Source organism: Schistocerca cancellata, chromosome 8 (genome assembly GCF_023864275.1).
Source record: "Schistocerca cancellata isolate TAMUIC-IGC-003103 chromosome 8, iqSchCanc2.1, whole genome shotgun sequence".
Taxonomy (NCBI): Eukaryota; Metazoa; Arthropoda; class Insecta; order Orthoptera; family Acrididae; genus Schistocerca; species Schistocerca cancellata.
Genome location: NC_064633.1, coordinates 131,284,148 through 131,302,824, shown reverse-complemented (window position 1 = coordinate 131,302,824; position 18,677 = coordinate 131,284,148). Strand labels below are relative to the sequence as shown.

Here is an 18,677-nt window from a genome sequence, read left to right as displayed (position 1 = left end):
CTGCATGAAGCTGGGCTACGGTCCCGCACACCGTTAGGCCGTCTTCCGCTCACGCCCCAACATCGTGCAGCCCGCCTCCAGTGGTGTCGCGACAGGCGTGAATGGAGGGACGAATGGAGACGTGTCGTCTTCAGCGATGAGAGTCGCTTCTGCCTTGGTGCCAATGATGGTCATATGCGTGTTTGGCGCGGTGCAGGTGAGTGCCACAATCAGGACTGCATACGACCGAGGCACACAGGGCCAACACCCGGCATCATGGTGTGGGGAGCGATCTCCTACACTGGCCGTACACCACTGGTGATCGTCGAGGGGACACTGAATAGTGCACGGTACATCCAAACCGTCATCGAACCCATCGTTCTACCATTCCTAGACCGGCAAGGGAACTTGCTGTTCCAACAGGACAATGCACGTCCGCATGTATCCCGTGCCACCCAACGTGCTCTAGAAGGTGTAAGTCAACTACCCTGGCCAGCAAGATCTCCGGATCTGTCCCCCATTGAGCATGTTTGGGACTGGATGAAGCGTCGTCTCACGCGGTCTGCACGTCCAGCACGAACGCTGGTCCAACTGAGGCGCCAGGTGGAAATGGCATGGCAAGCCGTTCCACAGGACTACATCCAGCATCTCTACGATCGTCTCCATGGGAGAATAGCAGCCTGCATTGCTGCGAAAGGTGGATATACACTGTACTAGTGCCGACATTGTGCATGCTCTGTTGCCTGTGTCTATGTGCCTGTGGTTCTGTCAGTGTGATCATGTGATGTATCTGACCCCAGGAATGTGTCAATAAAGTTTCCCCTTCCTGGGACAATGAATTCACGGTGTTCTTATTTCAATTTCCAGGAGTGTATGAAGGTAAAGAAAATTTTTTTTATTTCAAATGTCCTAACTAACAATGTCTCTTGTTCACAGGTTCAGTCAACAAAGCATCTGGCTTGTGTTCATGTATTAGAGTGTAATTCTGGTTTCTATGTGCAATTATAGTATTTTTTTTAATTACTTCAGTATAAATGGTGTTTAAAATATCTTGTCTTATTGAGGAAGAACCGTGCCAGATGTGTACGTTGAATCACACTTCCACACACAGAACAGTTACACTTGTGCTTTGTTGTTTCGTAGTTTTTGTTTGGTAGCTTTTATAGTTGCTGGGGACTTAATTAATTAATTGTGTTAACGGAAGTTTTCTTTCATTCTTTGTTGTTATTCTATGCAGTCAGATTGCGTACTAATACCAGTCAGGGCCAACCGGTTACGAGAGTGCGTAACCGGACAGACAGCGACTAAAATTAAAATTATTTGCATAATTATATTTAATTAAGCCCCCATGCACGTGGCGACTGCTGCTTCGGATCGTCCCTTGGAATTCTTTTGATAGTAAAAATAGCAGACAGTAGTATAGTTGTAGTAATTTGTAGTTTAGTAATTGTAGTCTATATTGCATGTGTAGATTTGGTAATTGTCATTCTTCTAATGGTATTTCTGCAGAATTTAATTTTTGTTGTCTTGTATACGGGTTTGACAATTTTGTGCAATTATGAAGATTTCAATTGTTCGTTAATCGTGTTTGTCGGGAAGCATTTCGTGTGAATGGTATTGTTGGAGATAAAGTGTGACGAGTTTTGTATGTTTTGTAAATGATTACGCGATCGATGAAAAAGGCAAAAATGATGGATAGACAGAATGACGAAATTGTTGACATGGCGAACTCGCCAACACAGGAGAACAGTATGATGAATAATGAAGTTGAAAACAATTTAATAAGTCGGGAAAATAGTCCGGAACCAGTTCAAAATTTTTCACAATCAAAAAATTTTCAGAATTCGAGATTAACGACAGAAGATTATGGAATGGTATTGAACACAGGTAGCTTTACAGCTATGACGAAGGAAGTTGGTTTTGCGGGAAATGATAGGGGCGAAAAGAATTTCGAACAAGTTAATATGGAACAGTTGATGAGTGCAATATTAAATTTCGGATCACGGTTAGAATCACAGATAGGAACAATTAAAACAGATATGGGAACATTGGCCACACGGTTAGAAACTGATATGGGAACAATGGAAACACGGATAGACTCACTGGGATCACAGTTAAGATATGAATTAAAAACAGTGGGATCACAAATAGGAACAATTAAAACAGAGACGGAAACAATGGAAACACGGTTGGACTCACAAATAAGGACATGTTTCAAAAACATGAAAGATGAATTAAAGAAAGAAGTAGTACAACCAATTTTGAATGCTCACAATAATAGATTAATTTCAATAGAAATAAAACAAAAGGAACAGGATAGAGAAAAGAAAGAAAGCGATCGCGTGATAGTACAAAAATTTTCAGATTTAAACTTACAACGTGCACACGATAAGGAAGAAATATTTGAAAGAATCAAGGAATCCGTACCAAATGACAGAATAAATAACCTAACACAACAGTATGAACAGCTAACTACTAAATGTGTCAATACTGAAACCCGAGTCGCGACACTTACGGAAGACGTAAATAAACAGAAAGAAAAAATAGGTGACTTATCGGAAAGAGTTGAGGAGATTGCAGATAAATTGACAAGTCTTAGTTTAAATGGGGACAGATGATACAGCTCCATTGCCATTTGCAGAAACAGAAGAGTACCAGATCAGAAATAAACATGTTTAAAATCAGGGAAAATTTAATGAACGCGTTAAAAGGGAATTTGAGGCGTTACGAAAGCAAGTCAAACAAATTGAAGGCGAAATTGTAGGAAAAGACAGCAGAAGAAATTTAGAATCACAGATAGCAGAGGGGTTTGAAGAAAGTAATTTATTTCATTTACGAGAAGCAACAAGAGAGCGCCAGGCGCGCGAACTTGACAATAATCGACATTCGTACTGGGACAGACGCGGTAGGTCTTTGTCGCCACGAGGAGAAAACTTTGACTATAAACACTTCTTAACTGTTCGGAAATTTAAGATCTTTCGCAATTCTAAGAACGACATACATCCATGTTCATGGTTAGATCAATTTATGTACGCACTTCCACCAAATTGGCCACCAAGTCACAAACTGGGATTTATGTGTGGATATTTAGAAAACGAACCGGCGACGCGCATGCGCGTACTTATTAGAGATTGTAATAATCTAAATGATTTTTATCATGCATTTCTATCGGCATATTGGTCCGAAAACACGCAAGACAGAGTCAAACACAGTCTTATTATGCAGCGTAATTTTAAACAGTCTGAGTTCCGCACGCCAGCAGAATACTTTGAAGACATGATTCGAAAGAATCAGTTCCTTTCCAACCCTTATAGCCCGACTGAATTAATTCGCATTTGTTTAACTAAGCTGCCACAATCGATAAGACAAATTGCTTTAACCGGAAGATGGAAAGACGACATTGAGACTTTTAAGCCTTGCTACAAGAACTTGAGTATGACAACGACGACGGGACTTCTTGTAATTTTTTCAGTAACAGTTATCACAACAGATTTTCAGAGAGAAGGGATAATGATCGGAACGGACGTTATATGGGTAATTTTGAGAATGACAGACGAAACAGACAGGATAATAGATACCAGCCTTATGACAATAACAGACGTTCTAACAGAAATTACACAGACAGTTATAATAACGCAAATTCCTACCGGAATGATCAATCATACGGAAACAGTAATCGGTATCATCAAGACAGAAATTATTCATACAATAATAGGAATTATTACTACAGAAATAACCAGGGTAGTAGATACAACAATAATTTCAGAAGTGACAGTCGAAATTACACAGGAAGTAGTCATGCAGATAGCCAGGAAAATAGAAATTTTAATAACAGACGCAACCAAGAATTTACATGTAACAGACAGGAGGGACCTAATTGGCATCCTCCACGTGACAGAACTTCAGAGAGACAAGTGAAAATAGTAGAAATTGATCCGCGAAATGACGCGAATAATCAAAGACGTGACGCAAACAATCGACAATGACTTGTAGCTTCGGCTTCTGGCAGCAATATAGACGGTTCAGAAAGTAATGACACTACGACTTTACACTACGCACGTCTGGAAGACATGAGAGACATATTGCTAGACGAAAAGGAAAATAATGTAGACGCATTTTTACATCCTGTTATTGAAGTATGTGTGGGTAAAAATAAGTTCACTGCAGTTTTAGATTCTGGGAGCCCATTGAATGTCATTAGTGAATCAGTTTTTCGTATATATGTAAGAACTATTGCTTGTCCTGTGTTACCTGTTTCTAAAACTACAATTCGAGGAGCTATTTCTGGAAAAAGTGTGGAAGTCAAACAACAAACCAACCTAAATTTCATTTGTCAAGGATACGAATTTTCTGCTAATTTTATTATTGTTCCATTACTCAGTACACAAATTATATTAGGTATGGAGTTTCCTAACGCACATAAGGCAATTTTAAACTTTAAAGAAGGAAGTGTGAATTTGACTGTTGCCGGAATGCCGAAAAGTTTGAAATTTTTCGAGTGTTTAACTAAATCTGAATCAGACACAAAATGTTTAAGGTTTCTTACTTCTGATGTTTTCGCTGAGTATTATGACGACAATGTGTTCATTCATGACAACGACAATAGATACAGAGACGGGATGGATGATATAATTAATAGCGAAGAATTAATCAATGAAAAGGTTAAGAAAGCTGAAGTGGCAGATGACGTTGCAAGAGAAGAACTGCACCAAATTTTGACTTCACATGCTACAGTATTTAGTCATCACACAGGAACTATACAAGGCTTAAAATATTTATTTAAAGTAAAAGAACACACACCATTTCGGGGAAAACGTACGCTATTCCTTTGGCTTACAGAGACAAGGTTAAGAATGAACTTCAGTACATGTTAGATCAGGGCATTATTGAGCCAGCAGTCAGTCCTTATACTAGCCCATTACACGTCGTTCTTAAAAAAGGATGGGTCAATTCGTTTGGTTCTGGATTCCAGACAGATAAATAATATCATCATTCCTGAAACTGACCATCCACAAAATTTAGATAAACTTCTTCAACATTTCCATGGAATTAAAGTTTTATCCACGATTGATATGCGCGCAAGTTTTTGGCAAATAGAACTCCACCCTGATTGTAGAAAATACACTGCCTTTTTAGCCTTTGGTAACTGTTATCAATTTCGGGAATTACCGTTTGGACTTACTGTATCTTCAGCAGCATTCATTCGTAGTTTAAACGAAATTTTACCTGTTTATCTTCGTGACAATATTACTTCATATGTTGACGATATTCTTATTGCTAAACGTTCTTGGAGTGAGCATAACAAAATTTTGGATTCATTATTATGTATTTTTGCAAGAGTTGGCATTACAGTGAACTTGAAAAAATCTGAATTTGGTCGTTCTTAGGTGAAATTTCTTGGTCATATTATTTCTACAGAAGGTATTCTTCCTGATCCAGAGAAACTAGACGCTATTCGTAATTATGCTGTCCCTACTACAAAACGTGATGTTCGTAGTTTCCTTGGTGTCTGTAATTTTCTTAGACGCTTTGTTAGATTGGACAATTTGGCCACACCTCGTTTATGTGAACTATCTGGAAAGAATTCTAATTGGTGTTGGGATGAGGAAGCTCAATCAGAATTTGAACAACTTCGTGATGCTTTAGTTGCTGCTCCACTTCTTTCACATCCGGATTTATCTAAAGATTTTTGTTTGGCGACGGACTCATCATACAAAGGCCTAGGTGCACATTTATTTCAAGAGATAGAAGAAAACGGCGTTGTAGTACAGAAAACAATTGCATTTGGAAGTCGTGCTCTCTCTAAATCAGAAAAGAATTATTCGATTACGGAACTTGAAGCCTTGGCTGTTGTTTGGGCTTTCACAAAATTTCACATATTTTTGTATGGCAGACAGACTAAGGTTTACACCGATCATCGAGCTCTGGAATTTCTTATGTCAGCAAAATTAACTCATGGAAGATTGTCACGATGGGCGCTATATCTACAGGAATTTGATTTTAGTATTGTTTACATACAGGGTTCTTCAAATATTATTGCTGATGCTTTATCACGTGCACCTATGGGTTTGAAACAAAGTGCTGAGGAGGACTGCAAAGAAATAAATTATTGTTTGATGTATATTCAAGGTGTTGCGTTCGAAAATTTTATTTCTTCACTCCAGGACATCGCTAAGGATCAAAATAAGGATCCAATCTGGAAGGACATTAAGGAGAAGTGGAGGAGAAAGGAAAGCGTAGCGATTAGACAGTATCATTTAGTTCGCAACGATATTCTGTTTAAACGAAAATCGGTCGACAACTCTGTTTGGTTAGTTTGCATTCCTGATGAGTGGGTTAATAAATTGATTTGGTAACACATTTCAGTTATGCACACTTTGGTCCCAGAAAATGCTTTCATAAATTACGAGAAAATTGCTACTTCAGTAATATGGAAAAACGTATTCGATCTGTTCTTGCCAAATGAAAATTATGTCAAAAGGCTAACTATTTCTCACAGAGCACCGTTGTTTCCTATTATTCCAGCGAAATTAAAGGACATGGCTGCAGTCTATAAGTTCGGTCCAGCGGTTCGTTCTACTAATGGTTTTGCGTACATTTTGGTAGCAGTGGAACTGACATCAAAATATGCGTGTTTTACACCTTTACGCAAAGCAACAGCTCGTTCAGTATCTAATGCTTTCATCAAAAATTTTCTTAAAGAAGTGGGTCATGTTGATAAAGTTATATCAGATAATGGATCACAGTTTCGTTCTAAAATTTGGCTTCGTACTCTACGGCGTCGTAAGATTAAACCAATTTTCATTTCACTTTTTCACCCTCAATCTAACGCTTCAGAGGGATGGATGAAGGAAATCAATAAATTGTGTCGACTTTATTGTCATCAGAATCACAGAACGTGGGATTAGTATCTTCATATTTTTCAAAACATTCTGAATGAACTTCCTAATGATTCAACTTCTTTACCGCCTATATTGATATTAAAAAATAAAGCACCGAAAAATCGCATTTCTGAAATCGTTCCTTTTCCACCTACACGGAAACTGCGGCATTCTGGAATTGTGAACCTGGCTCTGAAAAATATTGCATCTGCGGCTGCTAGAAGAGAGAAATCAGCTAAACGTCCTGGTCGTTTAAAAATCTTGTCAGTTGGTCAAAAGGTGATAATTAAGTCTCAATGTTTGTCTCACAAAGGAAAAAGCTTGTGTCGCAAATTTTTTCTGCTTTATAACGGTCCATCTCTATATGGACCGTTATAAAGCAGAAAAAATTATTCATGATAACACTGTCGAAGTAGAAACTCTTAAATCTCGACGATCTAAGGGAATACATCATACATCGAACGTTAAAATTTTTGTGGAATGACATACTTTTGAGAAACTAACAGTTATATGTAAACACACGGAGAATGCAAGGATACCGCACCGTGTTCCGGCGGCGGCACATACTCAACGCAACAGTCAAGTCTGCGCGGCGCACAAGGCAGTCGTTGACCGCAAACAATTACTTCCTACGTCATGCGTACTTACACCTGATCGAGCGCTCAGTGCAAATGCACTGACAGCCGTAAACAAATACACAGTTTAATTTCTCTGATTCAATTCAGTATAAAGCTATAGTGACTTGATAAATTATGTTATTAACGTTCAGTATTTTTCAGGATACGGTTGTATAAAATATTTAAGAACTTCAGGTAAACTCTGTGTGTGTCCGACGTTAAGAGGACTTGCTATCGAGAAATTTTCAGGAAGAATGTAATTTCGAAGAAGAAAGTAATAAACTAAAAAGGTAACTATTAATTGAGTTTATTTTTCAGGTAACATATTTCCACTTAGGTACGTACTTTAGACGTAATTTGCTGCTCGCGATTACGTGATTTATACTTTGTGTTAATTGATTTTGACAATGATTGATTAATGAACAGGGTTATTACTTGTGTATATTATGCATCGCTTGGCTGCTATGCTTTTTCACTGATGTCACTTTTTTTTATTATGTGCCTGCTGTGCTTATTTATTTAAATTATAATTGTCACCCGATTAATTGTGCTGATATGATTATGTATGTAAGTTATACTTTGTGATTTATCTGCTTGCGCCTTCATGTTTACTTATTAAGATTACATATGAACATTTATTTGCTTATGATGATATGGTGCTAATGACCTGCTTATTATGTAAGATACATATTTGCTGCTTTGCGTATGGATTGCATATTTACACATTTCTGTTTTGTTGTCATAACTACTCTTTAATTTGGTATACAGAAATGCTGATATACTGTGTACGACATATAGTTTAGGTTACACTATGGTATTAATTATAGATTGTTCGCTTGGCAGAGCCTCGTTGTGCTGCATCCACTTGTTGACATTCTGTTCTCTACTTGTATATTTACTCGCTATTGCGTGTTTTGCTTACGCTCAGTGCCTTATATTTTTAAGATAAGAAAATGAACTGCTATAATTCTACGAACGACGTTGGCACAAGAAACTTCATTGAAGGCACATGAGCTGGAGGTTTTATGGAAGCTGTATAAATTTATGCTAATAGGAAGGAAGCTAACGACAAAACATACCAACACTAGGTTTAGACCATTGACAGTTATTACACTGCATTCTTCGTGAGAAATTGAAGTAGCAAGTGACACTTGACACAAGAAATACTCCACATGTTTGCTTCTGTTTTGCCATGATTCTTGAAGTGGTGTACACACTGTGAAATATTACGATCATTCACACTCCGTATTCGTACTTACTTACTGAGAGTTATTCAAACTAAAGGCTGTTAGAGGTCATGTATGCATTTCTTTTATTTAATGATGGACAAGGTAACCAAAATGTATTTTATAATTCATAATGAGTAGAAGATTTGGGTCACATGGATTACACAGAGGTTGTGTGTGGACATTGTGTCTTCGGATTGTATGGGATGATGAATTGAAGTTTGCACTAGGATTTTATCCGTACTTGTTCGAGGAAACTGACTAGAGGAAAGAGTTGTTATGGAAGTGAAATGATATTGGTGATAAGGTTTATATGTATCGACGTATTGAAGAGGTATTATTGAGGTATTGAGATTGTGTGAAGTTGATGATTATTGGAGTTTTGGTGGACAAGAGGTAAGGTAAATGAGATTGATGATAAGGTTTATATGTATCGACGTAAGAGGTATTATTGAAGTATTAAGATTATGTGATGATGATGATTATTGCAGTTTTGGTGGATAAGAGGTAAAGTAAGTGAGGAGCATTTCTTTGTTGGTCTATATGGAACAAAGAGGATGTAAATGGCAGACTAGAACACTCAAGTAGAAAGAAGATTGTCTACACACACTCTTTGTTAAATCAATAAGCAGTATATACTTTTTCTGGAGAGAGGAAGTATTTGCATATCTTGGCACACAGACAGTTGTTCAGCAACTGTACATTTCGATCTGGCTTGGCAAACATTGGTCATGACATGATGACTATGACGTTGACTAACTATTATTGACTGTTATACATTGCTGCCACTACTACTTGATACACATGGTGAACATCAAATCTTTGACAGAATTGCATTTACACAGTTAACACTATTCAATTTCACAGTAATACTTAATGTGGATGAAAGATGAGTGAGTGTGTTTTGTGTTTTCCTTTCCTAATCCCAAATAATTGGTACCGACCTACCTCCTAAATATTATCTTACTTGTTTGTTGTGGCTTGCACTGACACCCATAAATGTTATAGGTTTATTGATATTTGTGTATTTGTAATAGTTAATATGACAATTATCTGATACCATTTGTATGTTTATTGTAATTTGTATGTTCAGTGTACAAGCGTTGATAATAATTTTGTAAAAGCAATTGTGTGTGCATTTAAACTGTTGTTCGTGCTTACACGTATTAACATTGATGGGTGCCACTTGGAAATGTTTAATTTGTGCTAATGAACTCTGATGAACTGTCTGATTAGTGATAGTGAATATTATGGACTGTTACCTGCACTTATTCAACGTGATGGGTGCCACTTGGAAATGTTTAATTTCTGCTGATAAACTATGATGAACTGTCTCATTAGTGATAGTGAATATTATGGACTGTTACCTGCATTTGTTCAACACTGATGGGTGCCACTTGGAAATGTTTAATTTCTGCTGATAAACTCTGATGAACTGTCTAATTAGTGATAGTGAATATTATGGACTGTTACTTGCACCTATTAAACATTGCTGGGTGCCACTGATGGAAATGCTTCTACTGAAATAATGTCACTTGTTGGTGTCTGCACCTGTTCAACATTACTGTGTGCCACTGACGGACTGCTTCTACTGAAATGATGTTACTTGTTGGTGTCTGCACCTGCTCAACATTGCTGGGTGCCACTGATGGACTGCTTCTACTGAAATGATGTCACTTGTTGGTGTCTGCACCTGTTCAACATTGCTGGGTGCCACTGATGGACTGCGTCTACTGAAATGATGTTACTTGTTGGTGTCTGCACCTGCTCAACATTGCTGGGTGCCACTGATGGACTGCTTCTACTGAAATGATGTCACTTGTTGGTGTCTGCACCTGTTCAACATTGCTGGGTGCCACTGATGGACTGCGTCTACTGAAATGATGTCACTTGTTGGTGTCTGCACCTGTTTAACATTGCTGGGTGCCACTGATGGAATTGCTTCTACTAAAATAATGTCACTTGTTGGTGTCTGCACCTGCTCAACATTACTGGGTGCCACTGATGGACTGCTTCTACTGAAATGATGTCACTTGTTGGTGTCTGCACCTGCTCAACATTACTGGGTGCCACTGATGGAACTGCTTCTACTGACATAGTGTCACTTGTTGGTGTCTGCACCTGCTCAACATTGCTGGGTGCCACTGATGGAACTGCTTCTACTAACATAATGTCGCTTGTTGGTGTCTACCCCTGCTCAACATTGCTGGGTGCCACTGATGGAACTGCTTCTACTGAGATGATGTCACTTGTTGGTGTCTGCACCTGTTCAACATTGCTGGGTGCCACTGTTGGAGCTGCTTCTACTGAAATAATGTCACTTGTTGCTGTTGCACCTGCTCAAAATTGCTGGGTGCCACTGATGGAACTGCTTCTACTGACATAATGTCACTTGTTGGTGTCTGGACCTGTTCAAGATTGCTGGGTGCCACTGGTGGAACTGCTTCTACTGACATAATGTCACTTGTTGCTTTCTGCACCTGTTCAACATTGCTGGGTGCCACTGGTGGAACTGCTTCTACTGACATAATGTCACTTGTTGGTGTCTGCACCTGTTTAACATTGCTGGGTGCCACTGATGGAATTGCTTCTACTAAAATAATGTCACTTGTTGGTGTCTGCACCTGCTCAACATTACTGGGTGCCACTGATGGACTGCTTCTACTGAAATGATGTCACTTGTTGGTGTCTGCACCTGCTCAACATTACTGGGTGCCACTGATGGAACTGCTTCTACTGACATAGTGTCACTTGTTGGTGTCTGCACCTGCTCAACATTGCTGGGTGCCACTGATGGAACTGCTTCTACTAACATAATGTCGCTTGTTGGTGTCTACCCCTGCTCAACATTGCTGGGTGCCACTGATGGAACTGCTTCTACTGAAATGTCACTTGTTGGTGTCTGCACCTGCTCAACATTACTGGGTGCCACTGATGGAACTGCTTCTACTGAGATGATGTCACTTGTTGGTGTCTGCACCTGTTCAACATTGCTGGGTGCCACTGTTGGAGCTGCTTCTACTGAAATAATGTCACTAGTTGCTGTTGCACCTGCTCAAAATTGCTGGGTGCCACTGATGGAACTGCTTCTACTGACATAATGTCACTTGTTGGTGTCTGGACCTGTTCAAGATTGCTGGGTGCCACTGGTGGAACTGCTTCTACTGACATAATGTCACTTGTTGCTTTCTGCACCTGTTCAACATTGCTGGGTGCCACTGGTGGAACTGCTTCTACTGACATAATGTCACTTTTTGGTGTCTATCCCTGGTCAACATTGCTGGGTGCCACTGAAGGAACTGCTTCTACTGACATAATGTCAATTTTTGGTGTCTGTCCCTGGTCAACATTGCTGGGTGCCACTGAAGGAACTGCTTCTACTGACATAATGTCACTTTTTGGTGTCTGGACCTGTTCAACATTGCTGGGTGCCACTGTTGGGGTTGTTTAAATACTGCTGATGAAATGTTATGAGACTGCTATTTGCACCTGTTGAGCATTGCTGGGTGCTACTGTTGGAACTGTCAACTACTCTGAGGAGTCCTACTTGTTTATTGAACTACTGAAAGGATTTTATGTGAATATTTGTATAAACTGATTTTTTGTGTGTTTACTGTTTATGAAATGTTATGAGACTCTTACCTGCACCTATTTGTCATTGCTGACGCTATTGATTGAGTTGTTTAACCACATGATACTTGTGTAAACTATTATGTAAAATCATATGTATGCCAGCATTTGTATACCTTACTGTATTTTATATATTAGGTTATTGAAGGGTCAGTGCAAAGCCAAAGTTTATTTAGTTATGTGATATTTACTTATTAATATTACTTTTTAATTTTTGTCTGTATTTTTTGGACGAATTTGGTGGTATTTTCACTACCAATGCTGGCAAAAATACCATCAAATTCTAGCCCGTGGAGGAGGGGCATATGAAAGGTGGCTACACTGAGTCACAGCGCCAGAGATTGCGCCAAATAGTATTATTGAGCCTCCTCCACTGGCAGTGCTTGTTGAGAAGTTGTCGTGAGAGTGTTTGTTGAGAAGTTGCCGTGGGCAGTTGTAGTTCTGAGGTAGCCGTAGTTGCAGTACTAGTTGTGAGCATGTTGTGTGCAGTTGTTCTGATGGGCTACACAGCCGACGCTGTTCGATTGCGGATGTTGTAATGATCAGAGTGTATGTTTCGTCAATATATATGAAGGTAAAGAAAATTTTTTTTATTTCAAATGTCCTAACTAACAATGTCTCTTGTTCACAGGTCCAGTCAACAAAGCATCTGGCTTGTGTTCATGTATTAGAGTGTAATTCTGGTTTCTATGTGCAATTATAGTATTTTTTTTAATTACTTCAGTATAAATGGTGTTTAAAATATCTTGTCTTATTGAGGAAGAACCGTGCCAGATGTGTACGTTAAATGCCGGCCGCGGTGGTCTAGCGGTTCTAGCGCTGCAGTCCGGAACCGCGGCACTGCTACGGTCGCAGGTTCGAATCCTGCCTCGGGCATGGGTGTGTGTGATGTCCTTAGGTTAGTTAGGTTTAAGTAGTTCTAAGTTCTAGGGGACTTATGACCTAAGATGTTGAGTCCCATAGTGCTCAGAGCCATTTGAGCCATTTTTTGTACGTTGAATCACACTTCCACACACAGAACAGTTACACTTGTGCTTTGTTGTTTCGTAGTTTTTGTTTGGTAGCTTTTATGGTTGCTGGGGACTTAATTGATTAATTGTGTTAACGGAAGTTTTCTTTCATTCTTTGTTGTTATTCTATGCAGTCATATTGCGTACTAATACCAGTCAGGGCCAACCGGTTACGAGACTGCGTAACCGGACAGACAGCGACTAAAATTAAAATAATTTGCAAAATTATATTTAATTAAGCCCTCATGCAACGTCTTTCTTCCCTTCCTTTACTCTGTTCATCACATTCACCAGTTTCTCCATATGACAGAGAAGCTTGTGACATTACTCACTTGCAGAATATTTCTGTTTTATACACTGACATAGTTTTAATATTTGAATACACTGTGGTGTAAGATTTATTTGTTTAGCGTCTTTTTATGTATAACACCACGCTTGCTTTTTTTGTATCGATGTCGTCATAAAATGTCACATATTTTTGTACATAATTCTTTATACAGCTTTGAATTCTCGCTGAAGTTGTGTGGACTATCCATTCAATATTAAGTTATCTGATGATGGCCTAAGAAACCGAACTAATAAATATTACATACGTTTTGTTCAAGTTATTAATATGTCTATGTCCCTCCCACAGACGATGTAATATTCAGTGCTTGAAGTCTCCCCCTACAACGATGACATTTCCAGCAGGATAACTGTCCGTGTTGCAAGGTCAGACTCGCGATACAGTAGTTTGAGCGGCATTATAGCGAACTCACATTGATGTCTTGGCCAGCGAATGTGCTTGACCTTTACCCACTGGAACACATGTGGGGCACTAACTGTGTGGCCATAAATCACCATTCCGCAATTTTCGGGAATTACTTGAGCTGTGCAGAGACATTTGGTGCCATGTAATTCTGGAATCCTGCTAAGGACTTGAAGAATGTATGCAATGCAGCACCTCTGTTATACTGTGCTTGAAAGGTGGAACAACACGCTATTAAACAGGTGGTCATAATGTATTGGCGAATAACTTAAACTTCTTAATCCGTTACTCTTAATGAACAACGGAGTGGGCTTCCTTCGGTCGTTACTGAAAGTTTGTTACAGGAAGTGGACAATAAGGTGAGAGAAAACAGACGCTTTACGATTTCCTCCTTGCGGAATGACTTTCCTAATGTTTCTCGCAGTGTTTTGTATGGCAATGTGACCGAGCACTTGAATTACCGAAAATTGTGCGCACGTTTGGTACCGAAAATGTTGACAGATGTGCACAAAACTAAACGTTTAGACAGTGCATTGACTGTTCTTGAGCGGTACCACAACGACAGTGATGATTTCTTATGCCAAATTGTTACGGGCGATGAAACATGGATGGCCTACGTCACACCGGAATCAAAGCAACGGTCCATGGAATGGCGGCATCCAGATTCACCCAGAAAAGTGAAGCAAACAATTTCTGCCCAGAAAATCATGTGCACAGTTTTTTGGGACAAAAAAGGAGTATTGCTTGCGGAATTTCTGCCTCGTAATGCGACAATCAATGCAGCAGCTTACTGTAAGACACTGCACAATCTGCGCCGTTCAATTCAGAACAAAAGATGTGGCGAGTTAAGCTAGGGCATCGTTTTGCTGCAAGACAATGCCCGTCCGCATGTGGCGAATCAGATCAAAGATCTCAACACACCTTTTCGATGGGAAACTCTAGATCAGGGCTTCCCAACATGTGGTCCGCGGACCCCTTTGGGGTCCGCCGGCTCTTTCTAAGGGGTACGCGGCCACCTTACACCAATTCGTGTAAAATAATTGAATAAAAATATGAAAATCAAATTTATCACTATTTTTTTCGTGTGAAAAACATGTATACTTTTACTTCAGGTCGTATTCCCAAGCAGCCTTTGCAGTTCCTAAGTGAGAACACATACACTGTTTAGTGCCGGAGAATGCGGCTTCTCTGATCGACTGTTTCGCAACAATACGGGGGTCTTATGTACGCCGGCTCACGGCACTAGACGCGCTGAAACCTTTTACCCATGCGCGGAGCGAGCTTTGTCGGCCAATCACAGCGCTCGCTGGCACGTATGCGGTCCCAGGTACCATTAAATGTTAAACTCGCTTTGTCAGTGCACTACCTATTTCATAAGTCGATTTTTGACCAGTTCATTACTTCTAACATGGATCGGTGGCTGAAGTAAGGATCATTGAAGAAATGTGCAGTTTCTCCATCGCCTTCCCAACAAGGGAAGTTTCCAGTTGAAATGAATGAGGAGGGAGGACGACCAAAGGAAGAACAACCACAAGAAGCTCCACAGCCGGATTTATTGTGTGTAAACGCTGCAAGTTCAAATGGTTCAAATGGCTCTGAGCACTATGGGACTTAACATCTGTGGTCATCAGTCCCCTAGAACTTAGAACTACTTAAACCTAACTAACCTAAGGACATCACACACATCCATGCCCGAGTCAGGATTCGAACCTGCGACCGTAGCGGTCACGCGGTTCCAGACTGAAGCGCCTAGAACCGCGCGGCTACACCGGCCGGCCGCTGCAAGTACTCCATTGGTTGCAATATCCTGTGGAAGTGGAATAACCAAGAAGCTAAGTACAACGAAAAATATTTAGAAATGGGCTTTATGGAGACAAAGGTGGGTAAAGCTCAGTGTGTAATTTGTGCGCGAGTCCTTCCGAACAGTTCAATGGTTCCACTTAAAATGAGCCTTCATTTTGAAGGTACTCACCCGGATTTCCAGGCTACAGACATCGATTTTTTCAAGGAAGAGTGCAGAACTAACTGCTTCTCAGCATTGCATGAAAACTCATGCAAAAACAATTAATGAAAATTCATTAAAAGCTTATTTCTTGGTTAGTTATCGAGTGGCAAAAAGAGGCAAAGCTCATACCATTGCAGAAAATCACATAAAGCCGTGTGTTAATGATATTTCTTGCACGCTAGACGAAAAGGCAGTAAAGCTTGTATCTTCGGTGCCATTATCAAACAATACTGTCATGAGACGCATTCTTGACATGTCAAATAATGTGAAAGACACTCTTGTTTCTCGCATCCAACACAATTAATTTTCTCTGCGGATAGATGAATCCACTGATGTTGCAGGATTAGCGATTTTATTGGCTTTTGTCCGTTATGAATATTCTGGATGTTTTGAGGAGGACCTCTTATTGTGCAGACCATTACTGCCAGCACAACAGGTGCTGAAATATTCCGTCTATTGGATGAATTTTTGAGGACTAGCGAACTTTCATTGTATAATTGCATAGATGTGTACACAGATGGTGCAAAAGCTATGACGGGTCCTACAGTCGGAGCAATAACGAAAATAAAAGAAAATGCCAAGAATTGCAGCAGTAGTCGTTGTGCTTTCCACAGATACGCTTTAGCTACGAAACGAATGCCTGTTTCGTTCAACAAAGTTTTAGACGAATCCATTCAAATCATTAACTACATAAAATCAAGGCCGTTGAAGTCAAGACTTTTCACAATACTGTGTGAAGATATGGGAAGCCTTCATCGTTCCCCGCTTCTCCACACAGAAGTGAGTTGGCTCTCAAGTGGGAACATGGCACTTGCATTTCAGTTCCCATGGGTTTCACTCTGAAATTTAAAGTTACTGTGCTTTTGACTGACTAGGGGCACGCCATGGATTTTCGACTGAAGAAGGGGTCCGCCAGCTGAAAAGGTTGGGAAGCCCTGCTCTAGATCATCCTCTGTACAGCCCCGATCTTGCGCCCAGTGACTACCATCTTTTCCTGCACTAGAAGAAACACCTGGGCGGTCAGCGTCTTCAAGACGATGACGAAGTCGAAACAGTGGTGATGCAGTCCATGGTGTAGTGTTGGCGGAAGAGGCAACACCGTGTTACTAGTGGAGGCCGAAAGGCACGCGTTTTAGCTCACGCAGGCTGGCGTGAAGAGGTAAGAACTATACTGACGTGAGGTCTGGAACATGACAAGGAATTAGAATTCAGAAAGCGGACGTACTTCGTTTGATACTTAACTTTAATCCATTAATGATGAACGTCGCTCTTGACGATACATGATTCACAATATTATCTGTTCAGATTATAGTAACTGAATATGGCGCCTTGCTAGGTCGTAGCAAATGACGTAGCTGAAGGCTATGCTAAAGTGTCGTCTCTGCAAATGAGAGCGTATGTAGACAGTGAACCATTGCTAGCAACGTCGGCTGTACAACTGGAGCGAGTGCTAGGGAGTTTCTCTAGACTAGACCTGCCGTGAGGCGGCGCTCGGTCTGCAATCACTGACAGTGGCGACACGCGGGTCCGACGTATACTAACGGACCGCGGCCGATTTAAAGGCTACCACCTAGCAAGTGTGGTGTCTGGCGGTGACACAACACTTGTCATAACGTTGTACCAGTTTTTCAATATCCTCCTCATAGAAGTCTGCCGCCTGACTTGATCCATTAATGATGAACGTCGCTCCTTTTTTGTCCCAAAAAACTGTGCACATGATTTTCTGAGCAGAAATTGTTCGCTTGAACTTCACTTTTCTGGGTGAATCTGAATGCTGCCATTCCATGTGTGGTGTCACCGCCAGACACCACACTTGCTAGGTGGTAGCCTTTAAATCGGCCGCGATCCGTTAGTATACGTCGGACCCGCGTGTCGCCACTATCAGTGATTGCAGACCGAGCGCCGCCACACGGCAGGTCTAGTCTAGAGAGACTCCCTAGTACTCGCCCCAGTTGTACAGCCGACTTTAATAGCGATGGTTCACTTTCTGCATACGCTCTCATTTGCAGAGACGACAGTTTAGCATAGCCTTCAGCTACGTCATTTGCTACGCCCTAGCAAGGCGCCATATTCCGTTACTATAATTATTATCTTCAAGAATGTATTCTAAACAGATAATATCGTGAATCATGTACCGTCAAGAGCGACGTTCATCATTAATGGATTACTGTTAAGTATCAAACTAATTACGTCCGCTTTCTGAATTCTAATTCCTTGTCATGTTCCAGACCTCACGTCAGTATAGTTCTTCCCTCCTCACGCCAGCCTGCGTGAGCTAAAACGCGTGCATTTCGGCCTCCACTCGTAACACGGTGTTGGCTCTTCTGCTAACACAAAAACAAGTGCCTCAATATTGACGGAAATTATGTAGGAAAGTAGATTAAGGTACTGGCTTTCATGTAAAAATAAAATTATTGAGATATCTTAGCACGTTTTTTTTTAATTTCAAAACGGTATTCACTTAAGAAACACGCCTCGTATCTTTTGGGACAGTCGACCTCAGAGCCTTTAACTATGAGGTATGCTCGCTGGTTTGTGAATACGTTGATCCGCTAGTAGTGTGTACAATTTTGACGCTACA

At 40.4% G+C, this 18,677-nt stretch overlaps 1 protein-coding gene across 1 annotated transcript in view; it reads right to left on the bottom strand.

The window, feature by feature from the left end:
- Window positions 1-18,677, bottom strand: part of LOC126095421 (protein O-mannosyl-transferase TMTC2-like) — a 1,040,622-nt gene that overhangs the window by 18,711 nt on the left and 1,003,234 nt on the right. The gene's annotated exons all lie outside the window — the stretch shown is intronic.